Genomic DNA, 23,907 nt, shown 5'->3' with positions numbered 1-23,907 from the left:
CCATCCTCCCTGCCACCATACGGGGTCCTCTGCTCTATTCCTCAGCCTCCACTGGACCCCGAGGGTCTCCAGGCAGGACGGTGCCTCCTCTATCTCCCTAGTGTCTGCTGAGCCTGGACACAGAGGATGTATGGACCAAGCCATAGGGAAGGAAGCCCCAGGTAGGAAGCACCCTGCAGATGGGGCTGGAGGTACGTCTGGGGAGCGAGGCACGCCGCTGGGCTCCTGCTCCCCCACGGACCCCCCACCACTGCCTTCGAGACAAGGGGGCCCCCCTGGTGTGCAGCCTCACCTCCTGGCCGCCTGTGTCTCCCCTGCAGGATAGAGAAATAGGTGTGTGTTTGCTTGTTAGTATGTGGATTTACAGCCGGCCTCTGTCACCGAGCCGTGGCCTGGCGCGCATCCAGCTGAGTGTATTTCACTGATATTGACGTTTGCAACTAGTCTGCACTGAAGCGGTTTAAATTAGAGAAAAAAAATATAATGATGTAAAATGGGTTTTTTCCTCCCTTTGGAAACTTCATAAAGAACAATTTTGTTCCAGCTTCTGGAGAAGAGTCTATTTCTGATTTAAAGAGGAGAAGTCAGACGGCACGGGAGCTGTAGCGAGGTCCTAGCAGGCCTCGGGGAGCTAACCCAGGGCTTGGCCTGGAGTGGCCAGGGGACACCCAGCTCAGCCGGGTGGGACCTGACTAGGCCCACTCAAAAATGGCTCCGGGGGCTGCTTGGGTCGGGAAAATGGGGTCCCCACGTGGTCTGGTTGGATGTGAAATCCACCATCACGGGAGAGTCAGCGCTGTCTCAGTCACCGTCATGCCATGTGCACCTGCCATCCTGCACCCACACCAGCCCCTCCATCCCTCCCCACCATCCCTCCACCGTGCCCAGACAACCTGTGCCAGTGCTGGGATTTAGCTTTCCCAGGCCTCTTGGGGGCCCAGGTCTCAGGCAGAGGCGCGTGCTGGCCGGGGGCGGGCCGAGGACATGGGGCGGATGGCGTCCGGCTGTGCCCAGCCTCCGGAAGGGCGGGTCTGGCCAGCGGCCACGCAGGAAGCATGTAGGAAGCGTGGCGCCTCAGCCCACAATCGTAATCACCTTTAATCTCTTGCTCAAAATAACCCAAAGTCAAGGTAAGGAGGATTACAGGGCCTAAAAGCCCTTATCACAGGCACAGGGAGGAGGCTTGGGGCCTGGGGCTGTCCAGGCTCTCCTGGGCCTGGCAGCTGAGGGCTGGAGGGCTGCGTGCTCATGGGGGTCACGTGTGTGTGTGTGTACGTGTGTGTGTGTGCATGTGTGTTTGTGGACACATGTACACCCACGTCCACCCACACACGTGTTTGGTACACATGAGCCCTCGTACCTGTGTGCCAGGTTGCGTGCGTGTGTGCGTGTACAGATGTGTGTGTACAGGTGTGTACACAGGGCTTGTGTACATAAGTGCACAGGCCATGCTCACTGGGGCACTAGGCAGAGCAGGTGTCACTGAGGGCGCCCTGTCTGGGCAGCGAGGCCTGGGGCCCTGGTGTGTCTGGGGATAAGGGGAGGCAGGTGTGGGTGGCACGGGTGCAGCTCAGAGTCCCCCAGATTTCCTCATGTTCACACATGCACGGAGGTCTGTATGTCTGGGATGTTGCATGCATGCAGGAAACACGCTCTAAGTGTGCAGCAGTGGCTGACATCTCCAGAGCCCAGCTGAGCACCACACTGTCTCCTGCTTCCTGGCTCACCTGGTTCCTCCCCTGCCAGCCCTTTCCTTACCACCATGCCCCACTCCCCGCATTGTGAGTACAAGAATCTGTGCATCAGACTCCTTGGGAGTGGTGCTGGGAGCACAGCATCACCTCCCCGCCCAGCTCTGAGCCCTCCTCCATCGGGCTGGGCAGCCCATGTGATGAGGGAGGGAGGCCATCCCCAGCCCAGTGTCCAGCCCTCACCTTCCTGTTCGGCCCCTGCCCCAGAGTCCAGGTGAGCAGGATCCTGACCTACAGGGGCTTGGGGAGTCCTCCCCCGACCCCCAGCCTGGCCTCACTGCCAAGTCTCCTGGGCAGGGGGATCTTCAGGGCATGTGGGTGTGACTCCCCGTGTGGCCAGCGCCCTGCCAGTGAGGAAGGGTGGGCCCACAGCCCCGTAGGAGGCACGGGATTTTGCCCCCTCTATGGCCCCAAGCTTTGGAGGGGCCCCAAAGTTTTCTTTTCTTTTCTTCTTTTCTTTTTTTTTTTTTGAGACGGAGTCTTGCTCTGTCGCCCAGGTTGGAGTGCAATGGCGCAATCTCAGCTCACTGCAACCTCTGCCTCCCGGGTTTAAGCAATTCTCCTGCCTCGGCCTCTCAAATAGCTGGGATTACAGGCACCCACCACCACGCCCAGCTAATTTTTGTACTTGTAGTAGAGACAGGGTTTCACCATATTGGTCAGGCTGGTTTCGAACTCCTGACCTCAAGTGATCCACCTGCCTCTGCCTCCCAAAGTGCTAGAATTACAGGTGTGAGCCACCACGCCCAGCCAAAGGGCCCGAAGTTTTCATTCTGCAGCTCACTTCCCAGTGGGGAAACTGAGGCACAGAGAGAGAAGGACTTCTCCAAGGTCACACTGTGAGTCAGCCCTGTGCAGCCTCCTGTTGGGGGCCAGGGGGACAGGCTGGATGGGTGCTGTGCTAGGAAGGGTTCAGTAGGCGCCCTGGGTCTGGGAGCCCCCAAGGGCAGAGGCTGTAGACCTGGCACAGGAAACAGGGAAAGGCTGAATCACCCAGGAAAGTTCTGGACGGACCACAGGCCCCCCAAGGCCCTTTCCAGCTGGGCTCGCTCACTCAGTCATTCTTGATGCCCTCGCTGATCCACACGCACACCTGCCCCTGTACCCCGCATCCTGTGATCCACCCATTAAACAACGTTTCTAGAAAGGAGTGCTGGCCGGCACGGAGGGCAGGTGCGGAGACCCCACACGGGCGCTGCTCTCCTGCACAGACCCGGGCCCAGCCCTGCTCCCCTCCTCAGCACACTTGCAACCTCAGACCCAGAGGCTAGCATGGGTGTGGACCACAAGGCCTCAGGGAGGCCAGCAGGCCCACGGCAGCCCTCGGGAGGGCTGCTCCCCGCTGCCTGAAAGGAGCTCCCCTTCCTCTCAGCCCATCTGCACCTGCTCCCGGGGCCTGGCCTTCTGCCTCAGGGAGATGCAGAGGCTGTGGCCCCTCTGGAATGGGCACTTCTGGGGTCTGATACCTCCAGCCCTCTGCAATGCCATCCTTCCCCTGCAGCTTTCTTGGATGCATGGAGGTTCTGTACTTGCACTGTCCAGCAGGGCGGCCACAGGTCTCCTGTGGCTCTGGAACACCAGAAATGTGGCCAGTAGCTGCTGTAATGGAACTCGATACAGTTCCATTGTATCGATGTATTGGAAGGTTCTAGTTCTAGAACCTTCCATAAAACAAACCAACTTGACCTGCGTGCCCTCCAGCCTCTGCCTCAACGTGGCAGGTTTTCTCAGAAGGATCGACAGTGGTTTCCATTCCCCTCCCTCACCTCCTCTTCCATCCTCAGCTCCACCCCGTCCAGCGTCCCCTCCTCGGGCCCTCTGAGCCGTTCTCACCAAGGTCACTGGCGACCTCTGCCCTTCCAGTGCCCATTTTTGTCTTGCTCAGCCTCTCAGCAGCCCTTGGCCCAGGCAGCTGCTGGCTTCCTCCTGCAGCCCTCTCCGCTCCGGCGTCCCAGCTGCCACCCTCTCCATCCAGGTTCCTTCACCTTCACCCTGACTCCACATGTTCCAGCCCAGGCTCGGTCCTCACAGCCTCCTCTCCCCAGCACTCCCAGGGGGTCTCGCCCTGTGGTTTTGTCTCTGTGCAGCTGACCCCCAATCTATCTCGAGGCCCTCGGCTGCCCCCGACTTGAAGATTCTCTCCTGTCGCATCTAAGTGGCTGCTCCAAGATCTTGTCCCTGCTGGCATCTCCCTGCTCACCATCCACCGCATTCCTCCACCTAAAGTTGATGCCGCATCCTGGACTCCTCTCTTTCCTCCCCCCACACCTGGTCCAACTCCAGTAGCATCTAATCCACCTGCAGAAGCATCCGGAATCCCTCCACTCCCACCACGACCGCCCTGGTCCAAACTGCCCAAATCCACTTCCGGCAGGGATGACGCCCTTGGCTCCACCTCATCTCCTGGCACCCAAAATCCATTCTCCCTCCACAGCCAGAGGGAGCCTCGCTAACCATCAAGGCAGTCCTGCGGCCCCACCCTCTGCGCAGCCCTGAGGGCATCCAGTCCTCCGCACGTGGCGGAGAATCCAGCCTCCAAACACGATCTCCAGGGCCCACCGGATCCGCCTCCGCGCCTTCTCGCTCCCTGTCCCCGATGCACACCCCCTTCCTGGCTGAAGACCCTGCACCAGCCACCCCTCCACCTGGGAAGCTCCGGCTCCCTCCTGTTGTTCAGTCCAAGATGCAGCAGCATCACCTCAAGAACCCTCCCTGCTCTGCACCCCGAATTCACTCTCAGCCCCCACCTGGCTTAAATCCTGGCACTTCCCTCTCCCTGATGTTGTGCTTGGTTATTTACTTTTAATTCATGTTGGAGCTGCTCCTGCCACTGCAAGAGCAGGAGCTGTGTGTCCTGGTCACTGTGGCATCCCAGGGCCGGCGCGGTGCCTGGCAGCCAGCACTGGACAGACTCGGGCCATGCTGCGCACGGGCTGGGATGCGCCAGCTCTGCTTCCTCTTCCGTCGAATGGGAGTGAGGGATGCGCCAGTTTCTCACAAACTGCTTCCTTTTGTATTTTTTTAAAGAGATTCCGTGCCCGAAGGCTGGAGTGCAGTGGTGAATCACAGCCACTGGCCTTGACCTCCTGGGCCATTTCTTCCCAAAGCACATTAACATTATGCCTGGCATCCTTTTCACATTTTCAAGCCCATAAGAGTTTTTTTGAAGTGCCCAAGGGAGTTAGGGCATCCTAACCCTAACCCACTCTGCCTCTCAGTTTTGGGCCAGACCCAGCTGGGTCATGCCAGTGTCTGATGCCCCTCACCCAGATGGAGAGAGGCAGTGGTGCATGCCATCGGGACAGCACCCTCATGGGAAGCCCCCTTGACTGGCCAAGGTCGCCTGGGCTATTCGGGGAAATGGGCTCCCAGAAGACTGCATTCACTCACAGCCGCTGGCGAGGTCTGCTCGTCACACGGAGACCTCGGCTGTCCTGGGGGCATCTGCCTCCCAGCCTGAGCCTACCAAGCACTCGGGGGATGCCTCCCACAGGCAGCGCCTGGGTTGCTGGAAGGTGACCCTAGCCTATTCACAGAGATGTGACACACATGGAAGCCGGGAGAACAGAGAATGGGGTCAGATCCCGGTGACCCTGGAATGTGCTCAGCTCTGGGCCTGTCTGGAGGGTGGAGAGGGGCAGGAACCAGAGTCAGTGGCCTCTGGAAACAGGAGCACTCCTGGGACCCAGTTGCTAAAGAGCTCTGTCCAACAGGCTGTGACAGGTAGCGAGCCCCCCATCAGCAGGGGTGTTCAAACAGGAGCAGGCGCGGAGGGCAGGGCTGCCGGGAGGTGGGGTGAGGGGGAATGCCCCTGACCGAATGAGCTGGCCATTTCAGGGAACGTTGAAGGTGGAGGGAACACTCAAAAGGATGGAATCTGAAGCACATTTGGCCTTCCTGAAGAGGTTCTCTCTCCTGGATGGGTGGAGGGCAAGTGGCTTAGCATCTCAGAGTGGGACCCAGTCCCCTCGGACAGCAGAAAAGACCCCAACTCCAGCTGGAACCTGCTGGGATTCAGGGCCAGGGGCCAGGGGGTCAACCCCCTGCCGTGCCTCTGAGACCCAGAGCAGGAGGGTCCGTGTTCATCTCCTGGTCTTGTTCTGTCCACTGAAGATGGGTTGCCAGGCACTGGACATTTAGGAACCATGGGGCCCCTGAAGGGCTTACAGACCACAGTGGGGCCTGCAGGGAAACGGGAGGCCTGGCTGGAGCTAGGGAGGTGTGCGAGACAGCGGGCAACGAGGCCGGGCTTTGGCAGGAGCCGCGGCTTGAAGGGCCTCAGCAGATGAGTAGGAGTTTGTTAGGGAAGGAGGGTAACAGGCATCCCAGGCAGAGGAGGTGTGTTGGAGCCATGAAGGTGGGAGGCCCCTCCAGGGAGTGTGGGGTGCCCAGGGCGCAGGCAGTGGTGGGCAATGCTGGGCAGGAGGTAAGGCTGCAGGGGTAGTGGGGGCAGGTGGAAGGGCTTGAGTGCTGGGAGAGGAGCCTGTTGTTTGACCAGATCATCTCCCCTCCCTGGGCCTCTCTGCTCAGAAGGGGTGGGAGGAGAGAGCACGGCATTGCTCCCTGAGAATCCTCTCCTGGAAGAAGACCCTCTCCCCTCTGAGTACTGGAGTTGCTGGGAGAACTGACCACAGCAGGAGAGGCCAGGCATCTGGGCCGGAGCCAGAGTCCGGGGTCTCCAATTTCCGTCTCCAGGCCTCAGTTTCCCCCATCCTAACATGAAATTGTTGAACCAGGCACCTCCAAGAACTCTTGGGATTGTGTCTGTGTCTCCCCGGCTGGAGCCCTCGTGATGTCTCGTGATCACACTCACACACGCTGCCCTGCAGAGAGCACCCCCCTGCCCCCCAGGGGACGATGGGGACAGTGCGTGTAAGGCGGGCACCAAGTTCCTTCTGCAGCCTGTGTCATCACTAATGAAATCAAGAAATATGGTGGTTCCAGGCTTTTAAACTTCTTACGACTGAATTTGCATAATCACAGCAGCCGTGCTGGGACGGGCGTGCATCTGTCTAAAAATATTGTTCCTCGTCTCGATCATTTAAACCAGATGAGAGGCCAGGGCTGGTCTGGGGCTGGGGCCAGGGCTGGACTAAGGATTCTGCTGATGGAGCGAAGTTTCCAGCTCCAGGGGGAAAGGTGGGCAGAGGGCCAGACGTGTGGGGGAGGGGGGCAGGGAGATGGGTGGAAAGCTATAGATCGATAACTTTTCATCGTTCCAATGTTTTGCCGATAGATCATGTTTACTGCTAACGTCTGCCTGCCTCTGCAGTTTGGCTCTCGCCCTGTCTCCCTGGGCTCTGCCGCAGAGCCCATGAGGCTGTGATGGGCATATCAGGGCAGTTGGGCCTCAAGCCGCAAGGCCTGCCACAGTGACCTGGCCCGGCTAGGGGCAGGTAGGGGGCCCACCTGTGCACCTGCTGTGTGAGGGGACGCAGAACCATCGCAGGCCAGGAGACGGTGTTGGCTCTGCCATGCGCCTGCTGTGTGACCTTGGGCATGTCACTTAACCTCTCTTAACCTCAGTCCCCTCATCTGTCAAACAGAAATCATCATGGCATCTGCCTCCCAGGGTTGTGGTGGGGATGCACCACCAGCTACTTAAGGCTCCTGGCATGTTGCTGGGTACAAGGGGGTGCCCAGTAGATGCTCATTTTCTCCTCGGTAGGGGAGGGAAGGTCAGTGCAAGGCAGTGTGGGAGACAGAGCCGCATGCTGGACACATGTGGGTTTTCCTTCAGCACAGTTGCCAGCCCTGGTGCCCACACAGGGGGGCCCATGGAGGGCTCAGGGCAGGGCAGGGGGAGCCTCAGAGCTCCAGAGGACCCCCCAGGCCTGGCCCTCTCTTCCGCTCCCTGCTCCTATCCTATTGTCCAGGGGAGGCTGGCGGGGGATGCAGGCAAGGCCGGGGCTGGGAGGGCTGACTCAGCGGGGCTGGCTCCTGGGGACACGGCCACGGGGTTGGGTCTGGCAGGCCCCTGACCTCAGCCTTGCCCTCCAGGAGGCCGGGCTGGGGAGGAGAACAGAGGGGACCACTGCCTGCACCACGTCACCCCTGTGTAAGGACTCAGTGAGTGCTGGGGAAGGTCAAGGGGCTGTGGGAACGGTACTGAGTGCCTGACAACCTTACCATCTGACCTTAGGCCATCCACACAACTCATGGAAGCCTCAGGGCTCCCCCTGCCCTGCCCCCAAGAGCAGGAACGCCCTGCGAGTGTGCAACAGAGAAAAGCTCCTGTTTCCTCCATGGTCCGTTGGTGCGCGGTCCCTCCCACATACAGAGCCACTCCCCAGGGTTCAGGGAGGCAAAGGTGTTACCTCAGTTGGACAGAGCGGGAAACAGAGGCTCAGCGTGGGAAAGTCTAGCCAGGAAGTTGAGACTTCCCCACAGCAAGGCCCAGGAAGGCGGCAACAGCACCCACTCCACTGCTACTTAAAAATGCAGATTCCCTGAGCGGGCATGGTGGCTCACACCTGTTATCCCAGCACTTTGGGAGGCGGAGGCAGGAGGACGGCTTAAGCCCAGGAGTTTGAAACCAGCCTGGGCAACATGGTGAGACCTCATTTTTACAAAAAATAAAAAAAATTCGCCGGGTATGGTGGTGTGCACCTGTGACCCCAGCTAGGTGGGAGGCTGAGGCAGGAGGATCCCACGGGCTCAGGAAGTCGAGGTTGCAGTGAGCCATGATTGTGCCACTGCGTTCCAACCTGGGTGACAGAGTGAGATCCTGTCTCAAAAAAAAAAAAAAGTAAAAATGCAGATTCCTGCCTCACCCCAGAATACGCAGAGGCAGGCCCCAGAGCAGGAGCCAAGGGCTAGGTGAGGCAGCCCCTCCCCAAGGCCCTGGCAGGCGGGGAAGGGGGTGCCTGGTCCCCTCTGCCTCCTCCCAGCCCGAGTGGGGAGGGCTCAGGGATGGGGCTGGGACCCTGAGTGCTGCCTCCTGGGATGCACCAGGCTTATGCCGCCATCCTACCTCTGGGCCTGCAGCCCCGGGCTGCTCTGGAGTTAATTAGAGACCCAAACATTTAATGGTCTGTTATGCTTCCACGGGGCATCTTTTAAATTAAAAAACATGATGTATGGCGCCGTTGGAGGGAGAAATCACTTCGCAATGGTTCCCTGCTCCAGCACTGGCAGGGATGTGGGGTGTAGGTGGCTGGCTGGTCTGGGAGAGGAGGGACGACCCTCCCTGGGAACACTGGATCCCCTCTCACCACCGTCAGAAAGTGCATCACTTAAGCCAGGCAAGGGTCTAGGTGTCCAAGGATGCCTGGCAGCCTCCCCATCACACCCTCATAACCCTGGCAGCGGGAAGTTCTATCTTTAGTCTGACCTGAATCTCTCCAGTTGCTTTCAGGGATGGCCAGCTTGAGACTGAAGGCAGAGAGGTGCTGGTTCTTCTCTTCCTAGCAGTACCCTGACCTCCAGGAGCCCCTGAGCTCTGGCAAAGCCTTTCTGATGATGTCAAGCTGGCAGATTCTGTCCCTGTTCTGACCTTGGGTCACAGTCTGGTGGTAAAACAGGACCTCCTCCTAAGACGCTGGAAGGACCCTTTGGTGGGACTGAGGCCTGGCTCCCCTCTCCCTGGGCGCAGGTACAGGCATGTGGGCTGTTTGCAAGCATAGATCCTGCCGCACAGCAGCGTTACCATGATGACTGAATCTGTGTGTATTTCCTGGCTGCTATTAATTGTGCTAGAGATTTGGGACATGGTTTGGGGGTGAAGGTTAGAAATGAGCAATTAGCCCTCAAATGTTAAACTAATAAGGGAAATAAATGACCAAGCAAAGCCTAGCCTGGGAGACGCCCCCCACAGCAAAGCCCAGAAGGCGGCAACAGCACCCACCCCATTGCTACTTAAAAATGCAGATTCCCGGAGCGGGCATGGCAGCTCACACCTGTCATCCCCGCACTTTGGGAGGCGGAGGCAGGAGGACAGCTCAAGTCCAGGAGGTTTCAGCAACGGAAGATGGGCTGGAACAGGGCTGGGATGTGGCTGCCCCAGGCAGGGAGTGGCCCAGCCCGGTTTGCTTGGTGACCAGGATGTTTCTAGTCGGAAGGGGTGCTATCTCCTGTCTGTTACTAGAAAGTTCTATCATAACCCCAGGGATGCTGACACAACACCATGAAACAATTACTATCCTACCGCCCAGGGCGCCTCGTGCCTCAAGATGACCGGGAAGGCATTTGCTGTCCCCACGCCCATCAGCACCCAAGAGGCCTGTCACTCCCCCCAGGGGGTTCCCCAGCCACCAGCCCTCACTCACACGGTCACAGCATTTCCACTCCCCAAAGCCACCTGTCAGGCACTGCGTGTCCTGGGGACTGGTGTCCCGGCTGCCAAGGAACCTCAGCTGGATCTGGCTGAGCTGTGAAAATAAAAATGTGGGCCGGGCGTGGTGGCTCGCACCTGTAATCCCAGCATTTTGGGAGGCCAAGGTGGGCGGATCACTTGAGGCCAGGAATTCTAGAACAGCCTGGCCAACATAGTGAAACCCCGTCTCTACTAAAAGTACAAAAATTAGCCCGGCATGGTGGCAGGTGTCTGTAATCCCAGCTACTCGGGAGGCTGAGGCAGGAGAATCTCTTGAACCCGGGAGGCGGAGGTTGCAGTGAGCCGAGATTGTGTCACTGCACTCCAGCCTGGGTGACAGGGTGAGACTCTGTCTCCAAAAAAAAAAAAAAAAAAAAAGAAAAGAAAAGAAGAAAAACGTGGCATCTCTTGACCTCATCACATGGCATTTCCCCGAAGCTTGTTCAGCGCTGTCCCCGCTGTGGCCTGTGCTCGCTTCCCAGGAAAGAGGTTTCTGTAGACAAGGCCAGTGCCATAGCGTGGAGACGCCTGCTTTTGACTTGCATGTCATCAGCAACGTGGGGCATGTTTCTCCCCACCGACATGGCCTTCCACCACTTTGCAGCTCGGGGAACTCCACGCCATCCTGAGACGGGACATCCTCCTCTGTCTACCAATCTCTTCACTGTTTGAATTCCTACATTTAACTGTCAATCACCTGCAAACCATTTCTCTGGTGTAAAGTAGGATCAAAATTGATTTTCTCCCTTCCCCCAGATAGGCAACAAATTGCCCTGACACTAGATTGAGTAATCTATTCCCTTGGGCTGATTTCTGGTGCTCTAGCTCCACCCAGGCTGGAACGTCTCCTGCCTCTCCTCCTACCCCCTACAACCTTGCGTGGCTCCCCAGTACCCTGGAGTCCACACTTCTTCTTGTTTTGTTTTTTTTTTTTTTGAGACGGAGTCTCACTCTGTCGCCCAGGCTGGAGTACAGTGGCCGGATCTCGCTCACTGCAAGCTCCGCCTTCTGGGTTCACGCCATTCTCCTGCCTCAGCCTCCCGAGTAGCTGGGACTACAGGCACCTGCCACCTCGCCCGGCTAGTTTTTTGTATTTTTTAGTAGAGACGGGGTTTCACCGGGTTAGCCAGGATGGTCTTGATCTCCTGACCTCGTGATCCGCCTGTCTCGGCCTCCCAAAGTGCTGGGATTACAGGCTTGAGGCACCGCACCTGGCCAAGAGTCCACACTTCTTAAAGGGGCTGACCGGGTCTCAGTGAGGGTCCTTGCTATCTCTCAGCTGTCATTTTGCCATATAAGGCTGTGATTTGCCTGGGCATTTTTGCTGACATGTTGTTTCCTCTGCCTAGGACATGAACCCCTTCCACCACCCAATGTTCTCCCACTCAGTGGGCTTCTCTGTTCGGTCCCCACGTTGGAGCTGGAGCCTCGCGTCTATAACTGGGGCTGCCTTTGCTTGCTCCGCTGTGACCCCATGCTGCCAGGCTCTGATTCTCATCTCTCTCCACCTGGAGTCCACCTTCTGCACCGAAAGCTTGGGGCAGGTAGGGCTGGAGTTGGGGTTTCCTTTCCAGGCATTGAGTAGGCAATGCCTGCTGAATGAATTCAGGGAAATATTAACTCTATAGCTGCCTATAAAAGAAGGCAACCAGGTCAGGCAATTGGTTTACGCCTGTAATCCCAGCACTTTGGGAGGCCGAGGCAGATGGATCACCTGAGCTCAGAAGTTCCAGGCCAGCCTGGCCAACATGGTGAAACCCCGTCTCTACTAAAAATACAAAAATTAGCCAGGCGTGGTGGCAGGGGCCTGTAATCCCAGCTATTTGGGAGGCTGAGGCAGGAGAATCGCTTGAACCTGGGAGGTGGAGGTTGCTGTGAGCTGAGATCGCACCACTGCACTCCTGCCTGGCTGACAGAGCAAGACTCCATCTCAAAAAATACATAAATAAGTAAAGGAAGGCAGTCCGAAATTGGCCTATGTCATGGTTTTCTTGGGATGGGCCCTGTGCATGTCTATCTCTGGGTCTAATGGTGAATATATCCCCTTGTCACTCTAAAAGTATCCCATTTGGGAAAATATACTGTCATATGGTTACCCTGTCACGAGGCTTCTGTGTGGGACCATTTTTCCTACTGCTATTGATAACACCTCCCTTCTCTTCTTTGACCAAATTCAGCTCAATTTCAATCACCGTAAGTCTGTAAGAAGCTTCCATATCTGGTAGGAAGGACATCTATCATTCTTCCTTTTCTCTGCATTTCTTTACTCTTGCCATTTGAGTATTCATTCAGATGAACTTTTAGAATGATTTTCCCTCGCTTGGTAAAACTCGCCACCAGCCTGTTGAGGGACTGCATTAAACCTATGAATTAATTCTAGAATAACTTTTGGGTAATATTCCAACACGGCACGTCTCACCACTCTTGTTTTATTTGATATCTCTCAGGATAACTTTATAGAGTTTTTCATAATGATCCTAAATTTCTCTTGTCAGTTCATTCCTGGGAATTGGGAGGGTTTTGTTGTTATTTTATTGGTGCCGTTGTAAGTGGCGACCATTTATTTAATTATGTGTCTCGACTAGCTGTTGTTAGTACAGAGAAAAGTTATTGATTTGTATATGTTTGTTTGATTTCCAGCCCAGCACCTTCGTATTAAATTTTTATATTAAGTCATTTTTTTTCTCAGTTGCTTCTCTTGGGTTTCTAAGGTCTTGAATCATATTGTCAGCAAATAATTACAATTCTTCCCTGTAGACATCCCATTTAATCCTGTTTCGTGTCTTATTGCTATGTCCAGAATTTCTGGACAATGATGAAAGCCTTGCTATTTTTTAATATAAGTTTTTGAATGGGAATCATTAAAAAATCTCATCACCTAGAATGATTCTGGCTGTTGAACTGAGACAGATTCTTGACTTCGATAAAGAAGTGTGTTTCTGGTTCTATTTCTAGCCGTTACTTTAAAATCCGAAATTGGCACTAGATTTTATCAAATGCCTTTCGTCATTATGAATGTGCATGACAGCTGACCTGTGGACACTGTGTAGTTTATTAATAGATTTATCTCACATTAAGCCAACTTTGAATTCTTTGTTTAACTTCTACATAATCATGGCTGATTCTTATCTCTGCGATAGTCTGTGGAATTGGATTTCCTTGAGTGTCTTTGAGGCTTTTTGATCCAATATTCACGGGTGACATCAGCGTGGGGTTTTATTTCCTGCAGGGTCTTGGCTGGTTGGGGGTTTGAGGCTGTCCTGGCTTCCTCCTCCAGCTTATCAAACAGTGCTGCTGCTGGAAGCCCCTGGCTCGGTGAGCTTGGCCCCCTCCCCAGTGGATGTGTTCCGGAAAGCCCCACAAGCAAACACCACACGCCGCTTTGTAAAGTGAATGATCACGTTCTCAAGTGAAATGTCACGCCTCATTTATCTTCTGTGCTTTCCAGATTTGCACGATTCAGGGTCGGCTCAAAGTAGGGTGAATGACGGAGCAGCCTCCTCTGGGAGAGCTCACGACCGCCTGGAAGGCGTCCGATGCGGCGGATTCAGAGATGGCCTCTGGGGGGGGCTGGTCATCAGGTGGGGCTGCCGAGGGCCTTGGAGGGAGACCCCAGCTCCCTGCCCATGAGGCTAGGCCTGTGAGACCACCCCCACCCACCTCCCGGGACCTGCTGGTCTATGTGCCGGGGCATCCGTGCTGACAGATGGACATCCCGGTAGGCATTTGGGAGGGGAGGGCACAGAGAATACAAAATGAGTAAACTGCCATCTCAGCCCCTTCGGGACAGCCGTTCTGACATAGGAGAAAAGGAACAGATGCAGGAAATAAATAGGGGCTCAAGGCAGGACTGCTAGGGCAGACCCTGTCTGCAAAAGACAGCTGCATCTCTACCTCCCACCCGGAGTCTGCAGAGACCTTGCCACCCCCTGCTGAGACACAGGGTCTAGCTCAGCACCCCTGAATCTGGGTTGGCCTGAGATAGCCTTGACCAAGGCGCTGGTAGAAGTGAAGCCATGTCCATCCTGGGCACAGCCCCTAGCTAGGCTGGCCTCCCTGCCTCCTGTGTCATGGAAGCAGCCACCAGGTGAGAAAAGCAGCTTTCCCAGCACCTTGCTGTGAGACCTGGGTGGTGGGGGGTGTGGTCCCATCGAGACCGAGAGGCCAGGGCCGTGGCACTGGCTTGAGAGCGAAGGAGCCACTGCTGAGCAGAGGTGAACCGCCCTGCTGAGCCCTTCCCAGTGCCTGACCCAGGAACCCTGAGCAAAAAGAGCCTGCACTGAGCCCCTGGGGTGCAAGGACTTTGTCGGGCAGTGGTGGATCACTGACTCACGCCAAACCCAAGTCCTCAAGTAAGAGGGAGTGGGTGGCGAGCCTCAGGCCTCCTCCAAGCTCACTTTCCCCGTCCACTACAGGGGGCCAAGCTCTCGCTCTAAGAATCCACTGGAGAATTGGAGGGCTCCTGGCGGTGAGTTGAGCAGAGGGGCTCCATGTGGTGTGAGGGCCAGGGGAAGCCAGCAGCGGCAGCTCTGCGGGGCAGGAGAAGCTGAGCTTTGAGCTGAGTTTGCCTCCTGAGCAGCTGGTCGTTCCCCACCTGGGCGATTTGCAGAATGTCCTTAACTTCTCTGAGCCTCAGTTTACCTTTCTGAAAAATGGGGCCACTGATAGCCACTAACAGGACCATCATGAGAGTGAGATGCGCTGTGTTTGTGAACATGCTGGGCACACGGAGGAGCTGGTGTGAAACTCCCCTTCTCTGACAGGCGCTGGGACCTGGGCGGGGCTTGATCCTCCCACTCAGTTCCTGATGCTCACAAAACTCTGGGTCTTTCCCAGCCTCTGTTTTCTCTCTTCTGAAAACTGAAAATACTAACATCACCCTGGGGTTTCTGGAGGGGGGAACGTGAGACAATACATGTGCTGTGTGCTGCCTGGGGCGTGAAGTGGTCTGCAAAGCCGTCGGTGGCATTTGCGCGGACAGAAGGAAAGGTGGGGGGTCTGAACAAAGCCCAGGAGGTGTCCCCAAACCAGGGGGCCTTGAGCATTGGCACAGTGGCTTTCTGTGAGGGAAGGTGGCCAGGACCCTGAATGAGGAGGACTAGGTGGCTGTTGGCAGCTGGCTTCTGCTCACCCAGCCAGCTCTGCAAACCTTCTGCCTGTCAGAGCCTATCAAGAATCTCTCTAATGACACAGCAAACATTAATTACAGCTGGAAGGCCGCAGAATGGGGTTGGTCTGAAAGAGCCTGCCCCTTTTTAGTCACTGAGCCTCTGGGGAGGGTGCAGGCAGGGGCTGGACTTCCTCCCCAGGGGCTAGTGTGGTGGGGGGGGATGGGGAGCAGGGGCTGCTTCCAGGGCTATGGTGCAGACCACAGGTCCTGGGGGAGACCTCCTATTCTCAGCCCTGTTTGGCGCCCTAACGGAAAACCTGTCCTCGCAACCTGCAGCAGGAGAGGCAGAAAGAGAGACCCCTGGGTGGAGCAGGAAGGCCTGGCACGCAAGTCCAGCCCTGCCTCTTACGGCTCTGGACAGAATACAGCCCATGCAAAGGGGCGGTGCTTGGACGTCTCCGCCTCTCTCAAACCCCTCCCCTGCACACTGGGTGGAGAGAAGGCCCATTCCCTGGGTGTTCACAAGTCCAACAGGCTGCAAATAAGGACTAGGGGAGGTGAGGCACAGTGGCTTACACCTGTAATCCCAGAGCTTTGGGAGGGCAAGGTGGGAGAATTGCTTGAGTCCAGGAGTTCAAGACCAGACTGGGTAACAAAGCAAGACCCAATCTCTGCAAAAAATAAGAAAGCAGCTGGGCATGGTGACACATGCCTGTAGTCTCAGCTGCTTGGGAGGCTGAGGCGGGATGATTCCTTGAGCCCAGGAGGTGGAAGCTACAGTAAGCCATGATCACACCGCTGCATGCCACCCTGGGTAATCAAAAAAAGACTACTGGATAAGGCCAAGGCATCCAGGCAGACAGAATATTGGAAGGGAGTGGAGTCCTTGAGTTGAATGAGGAAATGAAGGGAGGCCCCTTGAGTGGGGCTGGGGAGACAGCCTGGGGCTATCCTTCTAGGGCAGCCTAGGACTGACCATAGGGGCATCCCACTACTGAAGGTCCCAAGACTTAGTTCCCCTCCCTGTCCCTCTCATGGAAAAGAGAAAAAGGAGGATTCAGCCCTAGTTTCTTGGCCCCTGGAAATATCTGAGCTTCAGGAGATACCCCTACCAGAATAAAAGCCTCAGGAGATACTCCCACCAGAATAAAAGCCTCAGGAGATAACCCCATCAGAATAAAAGACTTTGTCTCATCATTTCTAGCTACCCCAGAGAGAAGAGAAAGACTGCAAGGTGGAGAAGCCTGGCTGAAGCTTGGGGACTCACACTCACCATCTCCACCTTCCTCGTGTGCTCATTCATCCTTCATTCTCACAATCATTCATTCATTCAGTATTTATTGAGTGCTTGGGGGTGGACAGGGAGGGAACCAAGATGGACGGAACAGGGTTGTTGTCTTCATGGATCACAGAGGCTCTGAGCGCTGAAGAGAACATGAGTAATGGAATCCCACAGTCCGACCCCAATGCTGGACACCGATCCTGTTGCTTGCTGCTGTGTGCCCCTGGGCAAGTGGCCCACCCACCCTGGGCTTCAATCTTTATGCCTGTAAAATGACCCTGGAAGGACTAAATAAAAGGACACATGGGAAGAACCCAGCCTGGCTCCTGTCTCAGTAGGCATGGGTCCCCTGTGGAAGAACTTGGGACATGCAGGGGAGAGTTCTGGTGGAGGAGGCATCCCAGCCCACCTGCGGGCCCTACTGCTAATAGCTGGGCTCATGTCCCACCCGAGGCTGGGACGATGGCCCGTCCCCTCTTCTCAAGGTGATGCCCTTGCTGTGCCTCTGGCTGTCACCTCCCACCTGCCCACCTGTCTGTATCCAGGAGGTGGGGGCAGAAGGGACTTGGGGGCCCTCCCTGGACAGAGCCTGGGCTAGAAGCGAGTGGTTGGCTAGCTCTCTGTGGAGGCCTGGGTTCCCTCTGCAGCAGCCACCACATGTCAGGGGATCCAGGGACCCAGGAGAGCACATGCTGGTGGGCATGAGGCCTCGGGGGAGCTGGGCTGGCTTGGCCTTGGGGAGGGACTTGGCGTAGTGTCGGGCTGAGCGTGCCGCCAGCATATGTCTGAGCGGGCACATTTGGCAGGGTCCATATGCTGACTGCTATAAATAGATCTTCTCATTTAGGCTTCAAAGGGCCAAGGTGAGGAAGAACCGACAGGGTTTGGAGAGGCACCGTGCAGGCAGGACTGCGGCTCTTGGCTTGGGGCGGGAGCACCACCCAGAGACCCACAGTGGCTCATGTCCCCATCCCAGCACGGTGGCCTGGACAGAGCTTGGGTGTGGTTGCTATGGAGCAAGGGGGGGTCAGGCCCGTGGTGGGTGGGGACCTTGGAGCCCTGCGTTCTCCAGCTGAAGACCCGCTAGGCCCTGGGAGAGAACAGTGTGTGTCTGAGTGTGATTTTTGTGTGAGTGTGCATTGTATGTGAGTGTGACTTTTGTGCAAGTTGTGTATTTGCGTGTGAGTGTGATTTTGGGTGAGAGTGTACTGTGTGTGTGATTTTTGTGTATTGTGTGATTTTTGTGTGAGGGCATACTGTGTGATTTTTGTGCGAGTGTGTATTTGTGAATGTGATTTTTGGGCGAGGGTATACTGTGTGTGTGTGATTTTTTGTGCGAGTATTTGTGAGTGTGATTTTGGGTGAGAGTGCACTGTGTGTGTGATTTTTGTGTGTGTATCGTGTGTGTGATTTTTGTGTGAGTATTTGTGAGTGTGATTTTGGGTGAGTGCACTGTGTGTGTGATTTTTGTGCAAGTATTTGTGTGTGAGTGTGATTTTTGTGCAAGTGTGTATTTGTGAGTGTGATTTTTCGGCAAGGGTGTACTGTGTGTGTGTGATTTTTGTGCAAGTGTGTACCGTGTTATTTTTGTGAGTGTGTACTGTGTGTGTGTGAGTGTGACTTTTGTGTGAATGTGTACTGTGTGTGCATATGTGGGCATGTTCTCAGCCTCTGGCCCCTTCAGCCATGGGTCTACCACTTGCTCCTCCCCACCCTTTCCCGATGTGCACACACAGACACACACACATGTGTTAGACACACGAGCATCTAATTACTGACTCACAGCAGGCAGGCGTCCGACAGCTGGGGCAGCCAGAGGACATTCCATTTTCGTTGAAGCTGACAACACTGGAAACCACCCAACTGGGGTGCGAGTGCACCCTCTCAGGAGTGACTTAGTCAATGAGACGGCAGCCAGGCCCCAGAGGGAGGCCTGTGTTCTGCTCCCACCCCACCCCCGCTCTGCCTCGCACCTGCCGCCCTCCCTCCCTCCCTCCCGTCTGTCTAGCTCCCGCCTCTCTAAGGCTGCACCAACCTGGCAGACACACGCACCTGTCACCGGCCTCGCCTGCGCCCTGTCCTGTCCCACTGTCTCCTCTCCTCTCCTCTCCTCTCCACACCACCAGGGCCCCCGCCAGCTGCCAGGAGCCCCAGCGCCAGCTGTGGGCGGGATTCTGGACGGGCAACCTCCCTGTGGGAGTCATCAGCCTATTCCCTGGGTTCCTTCTTCCCCAAACACAGTGTCTGGCCCCTGCTGCTGGCCAAACTGCCTGCACCCACCAGGTTTTGGGGTGTCAGGGTTACCTGCTCCCCCTCCCTAATCCTAGCCTCTGCCCCACTTCTGGGAGACCCCTCTTTGATCCCCAGCCCAACCTTACTTAGGGACAGAACCGCCCTCTGGGGAGCAGGGCTGGGCCGTGACACCTTGTTCTGCCTCCTGGGCTGTGCCCCTACTGACAGGGGCCTCGCCTGGGCCATGCCTGGCATGGTGGGGAGGGGACTGGCACCTGACATCAGGGCAGGGCCAGTGTCCACTGTGAGGTAAGGAGATGAAGGTGATGATGCCCTCGGAAGTTGGCCAAGAGGCTGACCCAGGCCAAAAGGGGTGCCAGGGGTGCAGGAGGGGAGGTGGGTGTGAGGCACAGATGACCCTGACCTTGAGGAAGGGGCAGTGGTGACCGTGAACCTGCGAATCCACCAAGAAGAATCGGGTGAGACACACCCTGCCTCTGTGACAGGTCCTGTGGGGAGTCGCGTTCATGGGGACCCGCCCTCCGGCAAGGCTGTGGTCAGTGATCACTTACGCTTGAGTCCCTCAAAGGGCTGGGGTTCCCCAAAGGGGGTCCGTGCGGGGGTCATGAGCTCTGTCCTCACCCAGTTCTACCTGTGAGTAGCAGTTTGGATGAAATTTGAGAGTTTGCAGGAGGGCCAGGACCAAGACCCAAGCCTTCCCTCCTGCTGGACTGATTGAGGGTCAAATTCATCTCCACAAGTCACACACGGCAAAACTCACACCCACGTAGCCAGCCAGCAGGGAGGTGGGGCCGCACAGCACCTCAGGGAACAGAAAGACCAAGAGCAAGTTCAAGGGTAACATGGCCACCTGAGAAGACAACGTGGGTTGACTTAATAGAGGTACGTTAGGTAGAATAGAGGAGGTGATCTGGTTCTGCCCAGTACTGCTTAGCCACGATGAAGGGTTTGGTTTCAGACCTCCAAGGAGATCATAAAAGCTCATGCTAACATTGCACCCACCACACGCCAGACACTGTGCTAGAAACTCTGCATATATTAACATGTTGGATACTTATGGTAACCCTGTGACATCTGTGCTGTTATTTCCAATTACAGATGAGGTGCAGACATGTTCGTGAACTTGCCTGAGTTCCTACGGCAACTAAGTGGTGGGGCCGGGGCCCAAGCCGAGGCAGCCTGGCCCCATAGCCCGTGTGACTAACCACATCCCGTGTGGCTTACAGGTCAGCGTGGGCATGTTACCAGGTGAACGAGTGGCCCCAATGGGAGGGAACACAACGTCAGCTCATCCAAAAAAAGTGGGAGGAGATGGGATGTCTGGCGGAGGGAAGGCGCGTCAGGGGCACTGCAGCTCGCAGAGCCGCCTACAGCAGAAGGTTCCCCCACCCAGGGCAGGCACTGCACGTGGCCACTCCTCATCCTCCCAGAGACTTCTCCACGCCTGACGATGAGAGTGGGACGCGGTGTGCAGTGCTGGAAAACAGCTAGGCAACATCTCACCAAGGCAAAGATTCTCGAAGCCCAAGAGCCCAAGCCCCAGGTCTGGGCACAGCCCCAGAGAAGCCGGGAGAGCTACCCAAAGATGTCCCAAACAGCATTGTTTATAATGGTGACAGGGCGGACACCGGATGTCCACGAGAGAGTGGACCAGAACCTTGTGAGGCATGGGCTTGGTGGAGTACTACGCAGGAGTGAAAAAGAAGGAACCACTGGGTCACGTGCACAGAGTGGATCCCACTCACAAATATGCCTCCCAGCCAACAAGCCAGCTGTCCAAGATACCTACTGTATCACACCCCATATCCAAAGCTTCAGAGCTGGCAAAAGTGTATTACATAGGCATTTGTACAAATATGGTCATAGTATAAAAAATGTGTCACAATAATGCTGTGGGGGTCTGTCACACAGCGCTGTAAATCCACAGAACACCACTGAACTGCATGCTGAAATGCGTAAGATGGTGAATTTTATGTGTATTTAACCACTATGAAAACAAATTTTTTTTGAGATGGAGGTTCACTGTTGCTGCCCAGGCTGGAGTGCAGTGGCGCAATCTCTGCTCACTGCAACCTCCAACTCCTGGGTTCAAGTGATTCTCCTGCCTCAGCCTCCTGAGTAGCTGGGATTACAGGCGCCCGCCACCATACCTGGCTAATTTTGTATTTTTAGTAGAGACGGGGTTTCACAATGTTGGCCAGGCTGGTCTTGAACTCCTGACCTCATGGGATCTGCCCACCTCGGCCTCCCAAAGTGCTGGGAGTATAGGCATGAGCCACTGCGCCCAGCCAAAAAAGTTTTTAAAGAGAAAGAGGGATATAGGATCTTAGTGCACAGGGACTAAGCTGGGAAGGGGGCAGGTATTTGGGTATTCATTGTATTATTCCTTAGGTCATTGATTGTATTAAATATTTTATAACTAGTGAAATATTTATAGGGGATTACTTAAATATTTGAGACATCTTAAATATTTTATAATCAATTTTAAAATGTTTTAGAAAGCAATGGGCTGCCACGTAAGACTGAGCTCCCCGTTAGTGGAGGTATACAACGAGAGGCAGGACACCAGAGACGCCACTAAAGTACTGGGGTGGAAGGCGGACTAAAAAAGTAGCTCCTGGCCAGGTGCAGTGGCTCATGCCTGTAATCCCAACACTTTGGGAGGCTGAAGTGGGCAGATCATTTGAGGTCAGAAGTTTGAGACCAGCCTGGCCAACATGGTAAAACCCTATCTCTACCAAAAATACAAAACTTAGCGGGGCACGGTGGCGGGCGCCTGTAGTCCCAGCTACTCGGGAGGCTGAGGCAGGAGAATCGCTTGAACCCTGGAGGTGGAGGTTGCAGTGAGCCGAGATCGCGCCACTGCACTCCAGCCTGGGTGGCAGAGCAAGACTCCATCTCAAAAAAAAAAAAAGAAAAAAAAAAGTATCCTAAATTGGGCTAGCTGTGAAGGTCACTCATGAAGTTTAGAAAAAGAGGCTTCCAAGACATACTCTGGGGCCCTGATTTGGTAAGTCTAGGTCGGGCTAAGCACCTGTACTTGTTAATATGCCCCCTTCTCCAGCTGGACCACCTGTCTGGTCTAAGCACTGTTTCTCTAGTCCCAAGGACCAGGCCTGGGCCACCTGGGCCCCTGACCAGCTCAGCCATTCCCAAGGCTGGGGTAAAAGACCGTCCACTTCATACCTGTTGTAGTAAAGGATGAGATGTACCCATCCCAGAACGTTCCTGGAGCCGTAAGCCAGGGGCCTCTGGCAGTGAGTCACACAAAAGCTCCCATAGCACAGACGGAATCACTGAAGACCAGAGAGGGGAAGGGAGGGAGTGTCACAGAGTCACAGGGGACGAGCGAGACTTGAGCTTGGGCCTTCTCATTCCCTTCCAGGACCTCCCTATGCCATGGGCAGAGGTACTGACTGGCTTCACAGACCCCCGGACAACAGATGGTGAGCGATGGTTTTGCAGGCCGTCCCCACCTCAGAACACCCCCTTCCACCCTGACAGGCCTGGCTTCCACTGGGCACTGAGGAAAGACCTGATGGACTGAGCGTGGTGGGCTTGGCAGGTGTGTAACTCGATGCCGTGTAAAATGGTGCCCATGAGAAGCTGAACCTTCATCTCACAGGCTGATGGCTTTAAGGCCCCAGCTGTTCTTCATCCAGCTGACAAGGCATTTAAAGCACCTACTATGTGCCAGGCACCATGCTATGGCATGGCACAGGGCAAATGGGATGCACTGTCCAGCAAGTTCGCTGCCTTCTGTGTGCCTTCCAGCGTGCCTGGAGTCACATCAAGAGAAGCTCCCAATATTGGCATCTGCCCGCTGAGAGCTTGCACCTACACACTGAGGGCCTGAGAGGGAAAGGGATTTTCCCTGAGTCACACAGTGAGGTCATCCCTCTCCAAGGTGACACCCCTGTACCTCCCTGAAAACATTAGGCCTGATTGGGCAGCCAGGAGGAGGGTGAGTGAGTGATCAGTCACGTAACTGCCTCCCACCAGCTCTCCCTCCCCCAGTACAAGTTGCTAAATCTCTCTGTGCCTCTCAGCTACCTCACAGGAATGAGAGAACTCATTACGGTAATGCCAGACAGCTTTTATCCAATGTTTAATTGTGCAAGCGCTGACACATGTTTATTTAAACATGTTATTAAACACATAGAAACACTATGATGTGGAGAGTCCTCGGATCATTCTCATTTTCCAGAAGAGGAAACTGAGGCACAGAGAGAGCACATGGAACACGTTGGTAAGGGACACAGCTGGGACCTGGGCCCAGGCAGGATGGGTGTGGCGCTGCCTCTGTACCAGAGGCCACACAGTCACCCGAGCATGCAAGGTCTGAGTTTGTTCATGCTCAGTATTTAGTAGTTGTTACTTTAGACAATAATACAATGATGTTCTATGTTACATAATAAAAGTAAGAGCTTACACTGTGGAAGAGAGATCCAAGTACTAGGTGGTGGGGGAGTGCTGGGGGGAGGAGGGGATCCCACCACAGGAAGGGGAGAGAGGTGGTCTCCAGGGCCCGAGATGCACTAGAATAGGAAGGAGCTTTTAAGGAGCTCAGAAAGGCATCACAACCTGCTGAGGTTCTTGGCACACAAGCTGGCGCAAAGAGCCATCTGGTCTACCACCTGCCTGGTTAGATGCGGCCGGGTTATTGAACGCGGTTTTCCATTCATTCATGCCACAAACCTGCACGCTGGTTCCCTGGCTCATGGCCTCGGTGTTCTCGCTGTGCCTGGGTGGAGGCTGGGGACCCATTCCTGAGGCTTGCTGGGGCATAGCTGGCTGCCCCTTTCCAGCAGCTGTCTGGGCCTCCCGGCAGGCGTGAGCCAGCAGGCCTCTGGGAAAATCAAGGGCAGGCAGAGGAAGCCTGGGGCCCACTGCGGAGACGTCTGCCCCCCGACTGTTCCCATCTTCGTCTTCCCACTGGAGTAAGGGCAAAGGCCATGGACTCCATCCAGGCTGGGCCTGAGTGCAAGGATACTGGCTTCCCTGGGACAGGGAGAATGGGCAGAGGGTGGGGTTTAAAAGGAGAGGTGTCTGGCTGGGACATCTCCAGGCAGCATCAGGCTCGCAAAGGATGCTGTGCCAAGATGCTGTCAGCTGAGTCTTATTTCTGGGCTAAGAAAGGGGAACCCAGGACATGGACTGCTGGGTGGCTGGGGCTGGGGTTTGCAGAGGAGATGGT

The 23,907-nt window shown here is 55.6% G+C and overlaps 3 protein-coding genes across 11 annotated transcripts in view; 1 reads left to right on the top strand and 2 right to left on the bottom strand.

Annotated features, from left to right (window-relative positions):
• NUDT1 (nudix hydrolase 1) overlaps positions 1 to 23,907 on the bottom strand; it is a 1,171,653-nt gene that overhangs the window by 526,261 nt on the left and 621,485 nt on the right. The gene's annotated exons all lie outside the window — the stretch shown is intronic.
• Positions 1 to 23,907, top strand: part of PSMG3 (proteasome assembly chaperone 3) — a 585,180-nt gene that overhangs the window by 397,034 nt on the left and 164,239 nt on the right. Inside the window, exon 1 of one of the 7 annotated variants that reach the window (XM_050784297.1) lies at positions 19,870 to 19,873. The exons of the other annotated variants lie outside the window; for them this stretch is intronic. The gene's annotated coding sequence lies outside the window, so the exon portion shown is untranslated. Of the gene's footprint in view, positions 1 to 19,869; positions 19,874 to 23,907 lie in introns of those variants that run through there. 7 annotated transcript variants of the gene reach the window in all.
• Positions 1 to 23,907, bottom strand: part of ELFN1 (extracellular leucine rich repeat and fibronectin type III domain containing 1) — an 83,138-nt gene that overhangs the window by 4,614 nt on the left and 54,617 nt on the right. The window lies entirely within an intron of this gene.

The sequence above is a fragment of the Macaca thibetana genome, chromosome 3, assembly GCF_024542745.1.
Source record: "Macaca thibetana thibetana isolate TM-01 chromosome 3, ASM2454274v1, whole genome shotgun sequence".
Classification (NCBI taxonomy): Eukaryota; Metazoa; Chordata; class Mammalia; order Primates; family Cercopithecidae; genus Macaca; species Macaca thibetana.
The sequence above is the reverse complement of the archived record's forward strand: the minus strand, read 5'-3'. Positions and strand labels throughout refer to the sequence as shown.